Genomic DNA, 13,233 nt, shown 5'->3' on the forward strand with positions numbered 1-13,233 from the left:
GACATTACCGGAAATGGGATATTTCTGCCGGCTTCGATATTTGCTTTTGTTTTTTAAACATCCAACTTTCGGCAGTTATCTACGCAACGTGCCGCATGTATGTTTCACAAAAAAATAGGGCTTCGGGTAAGCGTAGTATCCATGCTTAGCAATTACTTGCATTTTCACTACGTTTCAATTCAAGAGAGAATTTCTTTTCCTTCCGTTGTGAACGAAAACTGCTATTTCGTGTGAGAGCGTACCGGAGTGGCTACTTCGAACACCGTGGGCTGGAGCACCGTGAGAACTAAGGGGTAGTGCTAAGTGAAATATATGATGCTGTTAGCTTGATCCTTTATAGCTCATAAGCGATATTCAAACGACTTAACTAATAGCGATCTTGTTATATTTGGAAGCGTTCTATGTAGAAGCCATGTGCAGAGATTCGTTTGACACAGCTTTCCTCGCCGAATCAGACTCATCCGATTCTCGTAAACGCGGTCTCTGCCAAGCAGCAATTTTAACCATTCCGCTTTGCTGGATAATGTGCTGCTTTGTCTTGCGATATTTGAGATATCCGCGCTGTCACGAGTATTGACTTCATCTGTTATTCAAACAATCGTGCAACTGAAGAGGTACTGCCATTAGATGACAAGTTTCCGAGGCGTCGGAATAGGAAGTGGTAAAAGATTCATGACGTCAACTATGAAGCATAGCTAATAAAAAAGAAAAAAAAACAACAAAGGAGCAACACGTACCGCTAAATATGCGATGCATAAGAACTGGCAAGCGCGACTTGCATACTTTCCTGTACAATCATGTGCAGGTTATCGTTTTTTTCTCAGAAAGTACATTATAGTCCATGGTTACTAACCGGCCCATAGTTTTTACGCTTTTTTTTTTTTTTTTTTCAGATAGTAAAGCGTATTTGCTTCAGTAGCGGGAAAGGTTGTCTTACGAGGGAAAAAACTGGCTCATAATGCGTCCAATCAGACCATACACACCGCATCATCTGCTACACTAACTGATAATTACGGATTCCACGCACGCTAGAAGTAATGATAGCATCGCGTGCGGTGGCACGCGCGCTGTTGGGCACAATTAGATCGAAGCGCAGGCGAAGCGTAGCTGTCTCTCCATTCGTGGTGTGCACAACTAAGTTGGCTCAGTTCGGGCGGAGAGAGTCGGCGATATAAGAACTGCGTCATTGGTGCGTCACGATTATCAATGGTGAGCGTTAACCTTCTTGCATCTGCGACAGGGCATGTTTGCCAAGAGATCTCGCTGCATTCAACATTGCCGGGCCCTGTACTGATACTTTGGCGATTGAACTCTATGAGAAGGAGAGACTGAACCAACATCAAGGCTTATAAGACTCCGACAATTGTTGCAAACGCAAATTCGGAAAAAAATGTAGTATCTTTAGTATTTTGTCAGCAAAAAGGAAATTCACCGGCTGTTCATACTGAGCCATTGTATTACATATAACAACTAAAAAGAGAACAAACTGCTTTAGGTTTAATTGCGCTATGTGAGGCACTGGGTCTTGAAATCAAGAGGCTGCTGATCTCCTTTTCCCAGTCTTCCTGGCCTTAATGCGCCGATTAAATTTTCAGATTTTTCTATGCTCTAAACCTCCTACATATTGCCAGTGAGGCAGAAGAAATTCAAGACGTAGTGTTTGCGAAGAGTGTAAACTGAAAAAATTAAAATAAAACAATATTCTTTATTAAAAAAATTATTTTACCATTTGATCGAAGTTTTATTTTCGGCTGTGTCTGCGTGTACACATTTCAAGGCATGGTTTATGGCCACTCCAGAAGGTTCGCTGCTCGTATGTGAGGAACAGGACTGCCAGCGCCGTTTTGTTTGTTCGCTGTTTTGCGCTCGATGGGCCATTGCAGTATCTTACCGCTACGTCATCTTGTTGCTCTGCCTGTTGCTCTGCCTGTTGCTCTGCCTCTGATGGACAGCAAGCTGTCATCATCTGTTATTGCTCCGCCACAGTGGTATCATGTTTTTCAGTGGGTCGTCGAAATAGTTGCGTAGCAGTTAGTGTTATGCCTCGATCCTTATCCTTGACCAGCGAATTGTCGACTTTGTGCTGATGGGGCTATTTGGGTGCTCTGAATCTAGCGCATTTAGGACAGCAGTAGTTGAGTTCGCTAAATCGCAGTTTTAAATCGCGTCAGTGTGCCCTGCCTTAGACTATTTGACATTCTAAGCGGTTATGGTGCGGAATATTAAATATTTTTCAGAGCAACTTCGGTTGTAATCAGCTGGTGCCTGTATCTGCGGCACCAGAGCTTACACGCTGTTGTGATATCCTTGTATGCCTCATATGCACAGTATACATTACTGCACCTTTTACTACAAGCTCCCCTCATAAAGTGATAGTACCAAATGCTTCCGTTGCCCTTTAGTGCAGCTTCGCAGTCCAAATACCCCAAATGGCCTATTTATTACTATGTATACTGTTTCAAGACTAACGATATCCGATCTCTCATTAACATTTGTTTGCGATTGGGGAAGGCAAAGTACGAAAGACAAATGGTGAGCATGTGACAAGTGGCCGGCATAAATCATTGCCGGGAGTCGAGCTTCTCGATACCCCTTCTGCTCACAGCCCGCATGTTGATTTGAAATAAAGATGCGGACCGAAAGACGCCGTGTACCCACCACGTTCCAAGGTGTTTTTATTCTTTTTATTACAGCATTTGGCAAAGTCAAGACGACCGCTGGGCGTGCGATCTCTATCGGACGAATGTTGCCTGCGCAAGTGGAGAAAAGAAATGCTCTTCCCTTACTCTTTTTTTTTTTTTTTCTTTCTGACTTCACTCAGGTTCGTATAGTTGACTTGACTTGCGATCTTGACTTGCTTTCCCATTTTCTTTCACCATTTATATTAGACATGCTGAACGACTCTCTCGGTTGGGTCTGGGGGACTGGCACGCAGGGGGGAGGGAATTGCTTGTCTTTCCAGCTTCCTTTCTTCGATCCCCCCCCCCCCCCCCCTTTTTTTTTTTTCTTGAGGCCTTTTAACTATTGGATGGTTTCCTGGCTTCGATGGGAAACCAAACCAAGAGAACTGTCCGTTCTCCATTTCGTTTATTCGCAGTGAACCGAGCCGATGGAACACAGGCACCGGCACAGCAGTCGTCGAAGGCCACCGCGCCGATGGCCCATCTTTGCCGATAGCGGCGGGCGGCAAGCGTCAAGTCTGCGCGCGCGCCCTCTGCTTCCTGTCCAGGCGAGCGTAGTACGTGCCGCGCGGCGAGCTCACCTTGCGGCGCGAGCCAGACAAGGCGCATTCCTGGACCCACCGCCCGTGGACGTGAAGAGCCGTTCCCACCGTCTGGCCCAGCACAGCCGAGCCTACTGGAGGTGGAATGCCGCCCCCACCACCGCCACCTCTGTCAAGCGACCACCTTCTCAAAGCCTGCCACCTCCTCGCCACCTTCCTCCCTTTCCCCTTGTGCGCCGTACACTCACGGGAAGGAAGACCGAGAGAAGCATCTTGCTCCTCAGTCAGAAGGAGCGACGGCGGGCGTCGGCTCCCTTGTGAGCGCCTACCTGTCTGTCGCACTGTGCAGAAGAGACGGGAGTCAAATGGCATGGATTCTCCCTCTCACCCCGATGTCGCTCCCTCACCCATAATCCTCCTGCCTTCCAACGCCTTCCTTCTATCCCCCCCTCACCCGCCCTTTCACTCTTCGCGTATAGTCCCGCAACGTCCTTTTTGCTGCCGGTGTGTGATCTATTCGTACCGACTAAAAGTGTTTCAAAGACAGCACTACGGGTTGATTGCGGCCGTTTTTGTGTAACCGGAATAGAAGTTATAAGGTCGAGGAATAGAACGACTGGTGGAGGGGGAAGGAGGCTGCTGCGACAGGTTGACACCTCGTATGTGTGTCGCTCGAAGCGTGAGAGAGAACTCGGTTTGTCCGAATTGCCGATCTTCCAAGTCCCTGTGCCGCGTCGGGAGGGTAAGCCCCAGAAATTATATAGCCCTCGAGTTGACGAAGATGGAGTACACGTAGAAGACGTACTGATTCACCGACTAGACTGGAGTGAGAGGGTGTTATGGAGTTCGAAATGTGAGCTCAGTGTTGGACTGATGTGGTGATGTATGCCACAGGAAATAATGTTCTGCGAGCCGTTATTTCCTATGCATCTCGCTCGTCCCATTATAGTCATGAACAGTGTTGGAAAACCGATCCATCATTCCCGTTTTCTTTTTGCACTGCAAATTGGGGTTGCAAAATCGACCGAGAAAGGCGAGAAACACTAATCGCGCCTTTAGAGCATTTCATTTTCTTTCTTTTTTTCTTTATTCACGCATGGTTTCTGGGGCAGCGGTTCATTAAATTTGACGTTCTCACAGCCGCTTGATGAAGCAGCGGTATCAGTTCAGTTCAGTCGTTCAGTCGTGTCCGACTCTTCGCAGCGGTATGGGATAAGATATTTTTGACATACAGGAGAAAATTAAATTCGGAAGAGCGCCGAGCAAAATCTTTCTGCTCCAAGTGGGAATAATACTTATGTCACACGGGCAAGTCCCAACTCCCTCGAACTTCTTTTCCATAAAGTGAGTGAGTGAAAAACGTTTATTTCTGATATGGCGATTGCATATTGAGGGACGAGGAGTGGTACCCTCAGTCCAGGGTCCCAATAGCCCTCGCAGCTGCTTCAGCCTGGCGAACGAGCAGACGCTGGTCCTCGGGTGCGCGAAGGGCATTCTCCCAGTCCGCCTCACTTGCTTGAATAGCTTGGCCCAGACAGTGTGGTAGAGGATTGCTAGAGACCCACAGAGTGGGCACTCAGGACGATAGAGAGTTGGATGGATACGGTGTAAACGAGTGAGGCAGAGGAAAGTCTGAGTTTGGAGCATTCGGAGAGAGACCGCCTCGGTCTGCGAGAGGCGGCGGTGAGGTCGCGGGAAGGCGCAGCATGTCGCGCGGTAGTATTCAAGTATCTCCCGGTACACAGGGAGTACAGGGTTTAACGCTGCCGGAGGAGGGCCCGGCGAATTCGGCGGCGAATCAGCTCGGTAGGCAAGAGCGCGAGCCCAGGCATGTGCCTGTTGATTATCGTCGAGGAGGAGGAGGAAAACCTTTATTTAGTCCTATATTATTTGGCGGTTTTTGGACGTCTTCAGAGATGTCTGCTTGTTGTATCCACAAGAGTCTTCTCCGCCGACTTCGTCCACTTTTTTACAATGGTCGGTTGCCCTCAGTCCAGGGCTCCGCTGGCTGCTGCCGCCCGTAGGGCTCGCTGTACCAGACCTTGCTGGTCTTCGCAGCGGTCGCTGGAAAGCAGAGTCTCCCATTGCTCCGCACTCGGGTTTCGAATTTTGGGGACCACATCTATGTTTTGACATGCCCATGTGATGTGATATAGTGTTGGTTTTTCATAGCACCACGGACATCTGTCGAGAACGTCGTGTCCAGGGGTCCAGACTAGCGTAGTCGGTGGGGCGGGAGTCGGTGCATGTTGAAGAACGGTAGCGGCGGTGTGGTCTGGTACCCACGACAGGCGGAGGCCGAGTCGGTAAAGACTGTCTGGGATGTGGATGGGTCTGGGGTAGTGAGAACCAGAGCGATGGCCAATTCTTCTGCTGACTGAGCGCTGTTAGTACGTAGCGAGGCCGCAGTGAGGAGGCGACCCGTGTGGTCCACTACGACCGCTGTTAAGGCAGCTAGCGAGGCATATTTGGCTGCACCCACGTAGATGGCGGACTTAGACGAGCCGTAGCGGCGGCGGAGATAGCCTGCCCGGGCGGTGCGACGAACAGCATATGGCGTGGGATAGGGGCCACCTTACAGAAAGTCTGGAGTGACCGAGGGAGCGAGTTTGGTTGTCGGGAAAGAAAACCTGGTGTGCGAATGTCGAGGTGGGTCAGGAGGGCTCGGCCAGCTGGGGACAGGGTTAGGCGTTGTAGTTGTGCGAGGGAGTGGGCTTCAACCAATTCGCGCGAGGTGTTATGAAGACCCAGTGCGAGAAGTGCCGATGTAGGCGTGGACGGCGGGAGGCCTAAGGCAGTCTTGTAGATTCTGTGGATGAGGATATCGAGTCTATCGTGGTCTGAAGGGGTAAGAACAAGGTAAGAAACAACATGCTCAAAGCGGCTCAGGAAGAGCGTTTGGATGGACCACGGAGGGAGTTCAGCCCTAAAGAAGTTGTCGCCGTGTCACACGGCTAAGAACCAGCTTCTCCGAGACGCCGTCGGGGTCCCATTAGGCGCTGTTCGTTTTGTGTATGCATATAAAATAATCAAGTTAAAAACATGCAAAATAATGTTTAGCTGCTTTCTTTTCAACAGTTTGAATTGACTTTAAAATATAAATGTAGTATCTTCATTCATGTGAAAGGAATGCGCTGGTACTTTTACTAGCATATCGGGTTTGTCTGTTCTGCTGGCCACAATGTGCTTGCGAAATTCTCGCGTGCATGCTTGGATATATGCACATTTACTTTTTCCATGCTTTGTGTTGTGCTACAGTATTAAAATTAGTTATAAACTCAAAATTAATGCATATGCGTTTTTTAACACTTGCACTGAAGCTCACAGGGAACCAGAGTACTCCCTTTACCTGCTCGAGGGAGATGATCAGAACTTCTTACGTTAGGAACTTCCTTAAACTTTCTTTCTTAAAGGACTGCTGTGTGACACGGCGCGTATCTCCATTGATATAAAGACTACCTTGGTTGAAGGGAGTTAAAAGGAGTTCAGCCGTGCCCGTGTGACAGCAGTATAAGTCCCACTTATGTCAGGTGTCCAAAAAAGGTCGTCGGTCCAGACATTTATCGCCATAAATCTGCGAAGATTGCTGTTCAAGCAGAAAATGGTAAAATGTAACATTTAAATCTCAATTTTCACGCACCTGCCTATTCATTAAGAACTGACCTCAAACGGCAGCAACAATTAATGCAAGATTTGGCTGATACATCGACATTACAAGAAGATTCACTCGGAGGCACGCCATCTGAGTACATAAGACTGCAATGTACATTTGAGTATTGAGAACTTCTACATTTGCTGATGCGTTCGGGTCACGTGTCACACATGGTTGGGCATCCGTGTGCCAGGGCAATCCGTGCCTCTTTTTTGCGGCTCTTTTGCCTCAAAAGCCACTCCAGTTACGCCGTCCGTCAGGGCATTATCATGTGTAAATCTTATTGTCTTGCGTGATGAATTGTTGCCAAGCACAAACACTTCACAATTAGCGCTTGACTACGTATATAAACACAAATAAAATGGAGGCAGGCGCAATTCTCTGTATAGTGAACCATTTCATATCGTCCGTCGACTTGTGCCACGTAGCAAGAATGCGCTTGGCGGGTAGGAGGAGGAACTTACACATCGCCATGTATTCTTTGCTGTGCTGGGCGAAATCTGCCGCAAGCCTGCCCATACTGTTAGAAGTACAGCACCATTCCCCAATGCAGTGGCGTCACCAGAAACATTTTTTTTTTAGAAAAAGGGGGGGGGGGGGGGGATATTTGGCGACGGTAAAAAAAGAGCAAAGAACGAGAAGGGGTTGTAGAATGGCAGATGCAGGGCTCAAAAACTTTCGGAGGGTGTTCTGGCACCGAACGCGCCCCCCTCCCACCCCTCCCCCTTACTACAGGACGCCCCAGTACCATTACTCGCTCAGACAAAGAGAGAGAGAGAAAGGAAACCAAGTGCATAAAATTGCATAGGTTAAACTGGCCCGTTACGCGGTTGGCAGCCAGCTATAATAAGGTTCTGGTAGACCTTATAATGCAGTGCACAGATCGAAGTTCTGCCCATGAAAAGAATAAAAAAAAAAAGACACATAAAATTAATATCTCCATACCGTCGCAGTAAAAAGAAAAAGAAATATACAATGTAAAATGAAATAGCTGAAAGCATACCTGTCTTAATAAAGATACAACCTGGTGTCTAAGTGATCTGTCTAGCGTCATATCCGCGACAATGGTTGCTGTTATACGTGGAAAACGCACGGGCTTACGTTACCGTCTTCAAGAAGGGTAGCCGCTCGAAACAACCAGCAGCCTTGTTCGCTCATTTCCCGGTAAACGCGTTTTTCGAATGAAGACGGATGGCGGAAAAATAGCGCCGAGACCCTCCGTTTTAGAAAGAGTGAATATTTCCTTTTTACTTTCTTTTTCTTTTTTCATACAGAAGTGAGCGAAGAAGTTCACCGAATAGCGAAATGACGCGTTCACGCGCTCAATAGCCCTCGGCCGGCAACGGTAATCATGCGGCTCGGCCTTCGAGTCACGAAAGTGGGTGTACGAGAAGAAGGGAAAGGCGGTATTATACACTTGAAGGGTCGTATGAGCAAGCATCGCCCCATTTCACTGCGGTTTCACTGCACTGACCGTGGCGCACAACATCGCAGTACAGTGCCTGTCTCTTCTTCCATTTCTGGTTCTTTGCTTTCAGGTTCACCGTCAAGTCGTGAGTCTCCTCGAAAAAAGGGTGTGAGCGGCAAAGAAGCAGCGAGCCTCTGCTTGTTTCTCTCGCTCAATCTCTTTCGTTTCCCCTCGTTACCTTTGTGCTGGCCTGCGGTGGGACGGCAAGGAGGCGTGTCTGGTGGCCACTGGGCATAAATATTCTGCCTGAGAAACGTGAGCGGTATTATGCGTGAATCGAAACGATTTTCCGCGCCACGCTGAGCTGAAGGAGCATAGGAGATCATGTCCTCTGTGTTAAAGTAAAGGGAATCGTCGTTTCTTTCTTCCTGCATAGAACTCCAAGGCTTTGTTTTTCGTATGCCCGCAGATCAGCTTGTGAAAAGGATTACTGCGTTGCACAACCTGCTGGTTGAGTCGCAGATGGATCCATAGCGGCAGACTTTCGTTGCATGAGGATTTCAACAAAAAAGATATGCATGGAATGGACAAAAATCGGTGGTGGGCTGAGCTTTTGGGTGTACGTTATAGCACCTAACGTGGCGATCCGATCGATTGATCGATCTATTGATCAATCAATCAATCAATCAATCAATCAATCAATCAATCAATCAATCAATCAATCAATCAATCAATCCAGCAAAAAAGCAAGGAAACACTTAAACCATCAATTATCAGTCAATCAACCAATGGTTTGGTTTGTGGGGTTTAACTTCCCGAAGAGACTCAGCTAGGCTATGAGATACGCCCTAGTGGAGGGCTCCGGAAATTTCAACTACCTGGGTTTTTTTTTTTTAAACGTGCACAGACATCGCACAGCACACGGATGCCTTGCTTTTCGCCCCCACCAAGAAGCGGCCGCCGAGGCCGGGATTCGATCCTGCATCCTTGGGAACAGTAGTCGAGCGTCCTAAACATATTGCACCACCACGACGGGTTCAGTCAACCAATGAGTCGAATAAAAAGAGAGTTAACAACAAATTAATTTACGAATGTGCGGTCAGTACTAAACGTGACGTAAAGTGGTCAAGCACACACCACTACGCAAAGGAAAAAGCCCGGGCCTTGATTGCATTAAATAGAATACAACTAAGCAAGACTGGTGCAACTGGAAGCAAATTTGTAATCCGGAACAAGCGGTCCCGATAGAGCGCCACCTCTGGAGACTAGGAAAAGAAAAACTCATGCAACAACAGTCTCTCCCTCAATTGGTTACAAATCAAGCGAAATATGTTACTCAGATCTATGATAACAATGCAAGTCACATGTGGGAACAATTTAAAGTTATTTCTTTCAATCAGCTGCTGTTTCCTCTCTACCGCACATCTATACTTAATAATGGCTTTCTCAAGAAAAAAAAAAAAAAAATAGCCTGTACTTCTTTTCCATCTTATATATAACTCTCAAGGTTCGTATACAGACAACATAAATACCCAAGCAAGTAGCAGGGGGGACAGCGGCCGATGTAGCTCAGTTGGTAGAGCACCGGACGCGATATTCGGAGGTCGTGGGTTCGGCTCCCACCATCGGCACGTTGTTTTTTCTTCTACTTTGTGTTTAATTATCTTTCCCCTAAACAGATTACACTACTAATTTCTGTGATTATCCAAGTAAACATTAAAAAAAAAAAGACATACAGTACCATCCCCAACGCTTTCTTTGGCCTCGCCGACTGTTGGCTTCTTTCCTTCATATATAAACATATATATATATATATATATATATATATATATATATATGCAGGGCTCAAAAACTTTCGGAGGGTGTTCTGGCACCGAACCCGAACGCCCCCTCCCCTTTACTACAGGACGCCCCAGTACCACTACTCGCTCAGACAAAGGGAGAGAGAGAAAGGAAAACAAGTGCATAAAATTGCATAGGTTAAACTGGCCCGTTACGCGGTTGGCAGCCAGCTATAATAAGGTTTTGGTAGACCTTATAATGCAGTGCACAGATCGAAGTTCTGCCCATGAAAAGAATAAAAAAAATGACACATAAAATTAATATCTCCATAGCGTCGCAGTAAAAAGAAAAAGAAAACTACACATATATATATATATATATATATATATATATATATATGGAGTCCCAAACCTATCGAGACAAGCCTAATTAGATCCGAGTATGTGAGAGTTCCTAATACATTCGCGCAATGTTTCACCTCTTCGTTGCCTGTCATATATTGTCATATCGAAGCGCCGAGACCGAGAGTTGTCGGGTAGCGATTGCAACTACCGACAGCTCGAAGGCGTTCATGCGAATAACGACTCCTAACAAGAAAGCTGGCCTAAGGAATACGTATGCAAGTATCTTCGGGAAGTCTGGCGATGGTGAAGAAATGTTTCTAAAATTTAGATATTTTTTCATCAAATTTCTCGTGCTCAGTTTCCGACTGCATAAATCTGGATCTCACATCACCAATAGACTATATTCTGGAGATAGTGTAACCACTGGAGATACTGGATATGCTATATTCTGGACTCTGGAGATACCGTAAACTTAAAGCGTTGCTCCGCGCAAGCCTTCTTCGCCGCGGTGAAAGCAAACAAAAGTGCCCAACATGATCGCTGGCACACGCCATCAAATCGTAGTTTTTTGAGAACCCAAACCGGCCGTACCACCAGGAAACAAAGAATATATATGGACAAGAAACCATGGAAGTGGTGGTGGTGGTGGTGGTGGTGGTGAAAACAATTTTGCTTGTCAAACCAGCCAAACTTCCCGCATGTGTGGATAAAGACTGTCGGCACATTCGTGCTCTGAGTATCACCCAATGTTTCCAGTTTTTCAGGAAAGAAATCAGTGTATTCGTTTTCCACTGCTCGAAATATTCGGAAATTTTGCATCCTAAGAGGGATGCCAGCTCCAGTGCTCCAGTTAGAGATGATGATGATGATGATGATGATGTTGTATTGGGTGGACACCAGGTTGGTGTCCCAGCCGAAAAAAGTAAATAAAACAATTGTCGAAAAACACAGCAACTAAAAAGTTCACACGCAGCACTTCACAGAGGGACGAAGGCGGCTGCGCCATCTCTCGAGATGAGGAGTCACTATTGCCTTTACTTGCTCCCTTCTCTCATTCGGCCACAGAGCGGAAAGCAAGTCGATTTGTGCTAGGCTTTCATTTTGTTGCTGCCCATCTCAGCGTGATGGACGACCCCCTCCATTTCACAAAAAGTCACGACTCAAGATGCCCGCTCGGAAACTGCTACCGACGGTCATCGGAAGGAAACGGCTCACGAAGCAGCGAAAGATGCGTAATATATCGACGGAGCTACGGCTCTGACGTCTCTCCAACAATCGTGACTGGACCTGTGAGGTCTTCTTCGAAGAGCCGCCGATGCGAGTCCTGCCTTCATGCTGAGCACGCTTGTGATCTCTTTCTCTCTCTCTCTCTTTTTTTTTTAGTTTGCGTAGATGATATGTACAGATGTGGCACTTGCTTGAGCGCGCTTGTATTTGTTCGCGTAAAATTGGAGAGGTGGTTTTTCCGTATACGGCGGGGGCGAGATTATTGCCGGATGCTCCTCTATCCTCCCAGGAAAAATGAATCGTTTCATACTTTCATGCTTTTTTGAGACCTCACGCTCACCTGCTGACAATGACGATATTATTCGCATGTCTCGGGGAATATGCGGCTCCAGGAATCCATCTGGTTATTTGGACTCGCAGTATACAGGTGATCCTGAGCTTCTCAGTGGACGGCTCTCATCAGTCTAGAGAGAGAGACGGGGCACAGTTGGCGCTGAAATTCCTTCTCATGAGGAAAGGTCGAAGTATGAGCTTTAGTGATTTGTTAATGCACAAATGCATTTCTGGACTGCCACGCCGGATTTTTGAGGATTCAGTTATGCAAAAAGAAGCACTCTATAGCTTGCAGCGTATAGAGGACGGTATTGAATAGAAAACAGCCATGGGTATCCTTGAGCGTACACTGTATAAAGGCTGCTCACGGCGTACACTACAAGTGTTCCCGTGCACGTAAGCAGGAGAATATCAGTTATCCGGGTTATTAAAGTGATCTTGGAAGAAGTGGAATGAAGCGGAGGAACAAGAATTGGGAGATCTGAACTTCTAGACAGATTGCGTGCTTCCGTGGTTATGTTAGAAAAGCATTCCTGGAGCAGCTCCACCTAGCGTTTGACCGGCGTATCTACATATTTAAACGTGGTGATATGAGAAGCCCCTTCGGGCAGAAATTGTGCCAAAGGCATAGTACACATTGGATGGATACAAGTGACGTCACAAGATCAGATGAGTGCCGTTGGCGAAGGCATAAAACGGAAAATGACAAGTATATCAATCGTTGTATGTTCATTGGATCCGTGTCCCCACTTCAATACACTGTTGAGGAGACACTACTTATGATGTCCTGAAGGGATACCTGGTTGTGTGCAGACAGATGTGACTGGGCCCGAAAAGACAACAATAAAAGAATATTATACAAAATGTGACATAAAGGCATGAATATATATTCTAATAATATCGATTTGCAAAGACATAATGTAAATATGTGTTCCATGTGAAAATGTTTTTCTGGCGGTCAGATTACATTGACCCCGCTTGTGCGACCCGTGTTGTGAAATGAGGAAGGACCAACTAGTGTCGCTCAAAGGTACGTCACTCGCAAGCTTTCACATGGGGAGTTAAAATATTAGTTATACTTTCGTCAGGACTTGATCGCTTAGAGGCTGAGTTCGAAAATACCACTGGCTTCACATACACCCCCCCACCCCCCCCCCCCCCCCCCCCGGCCCGCACTTTGATGCTTGATACGTACCAGTAATAAACCTGATGTTTTTTTGTTTCTTTAACTGTTTAGAGGTCGTTATCTTAAACCCTGCTAGAT

At 46.8% G+C, this 13,233-nt stretch overlaps 1 protein-coding gene across 2 annotated transcripts in view; it reads right to left on the reverse strand.

The window, feature by feature from the left end:
• Positions 1–13,233, reverse strand: part of LOC146172690 (G1/S-specific cyclin-D2-like) — a 288,222-nt gene that overhangs the window by 196,499 nt on the left and 78,490 nt on the right. The window lies entirely within an intron of this gene.

This window comes from Amblyomma maculatum, chromosome 11, assembly GCF_055883805.1.
Source record: "Amblyomma maculatum isolate TAMU_Amacu chromosome 11, ASM5588380v1, whole genome shotgun sequence".
Taxonomy (NCBI): Eukaryota; Metazoa; Arthropoda; class Arachnida; order Ixodida; family Ixodidae; genus Amblyomma; species Amblyomma maculatum.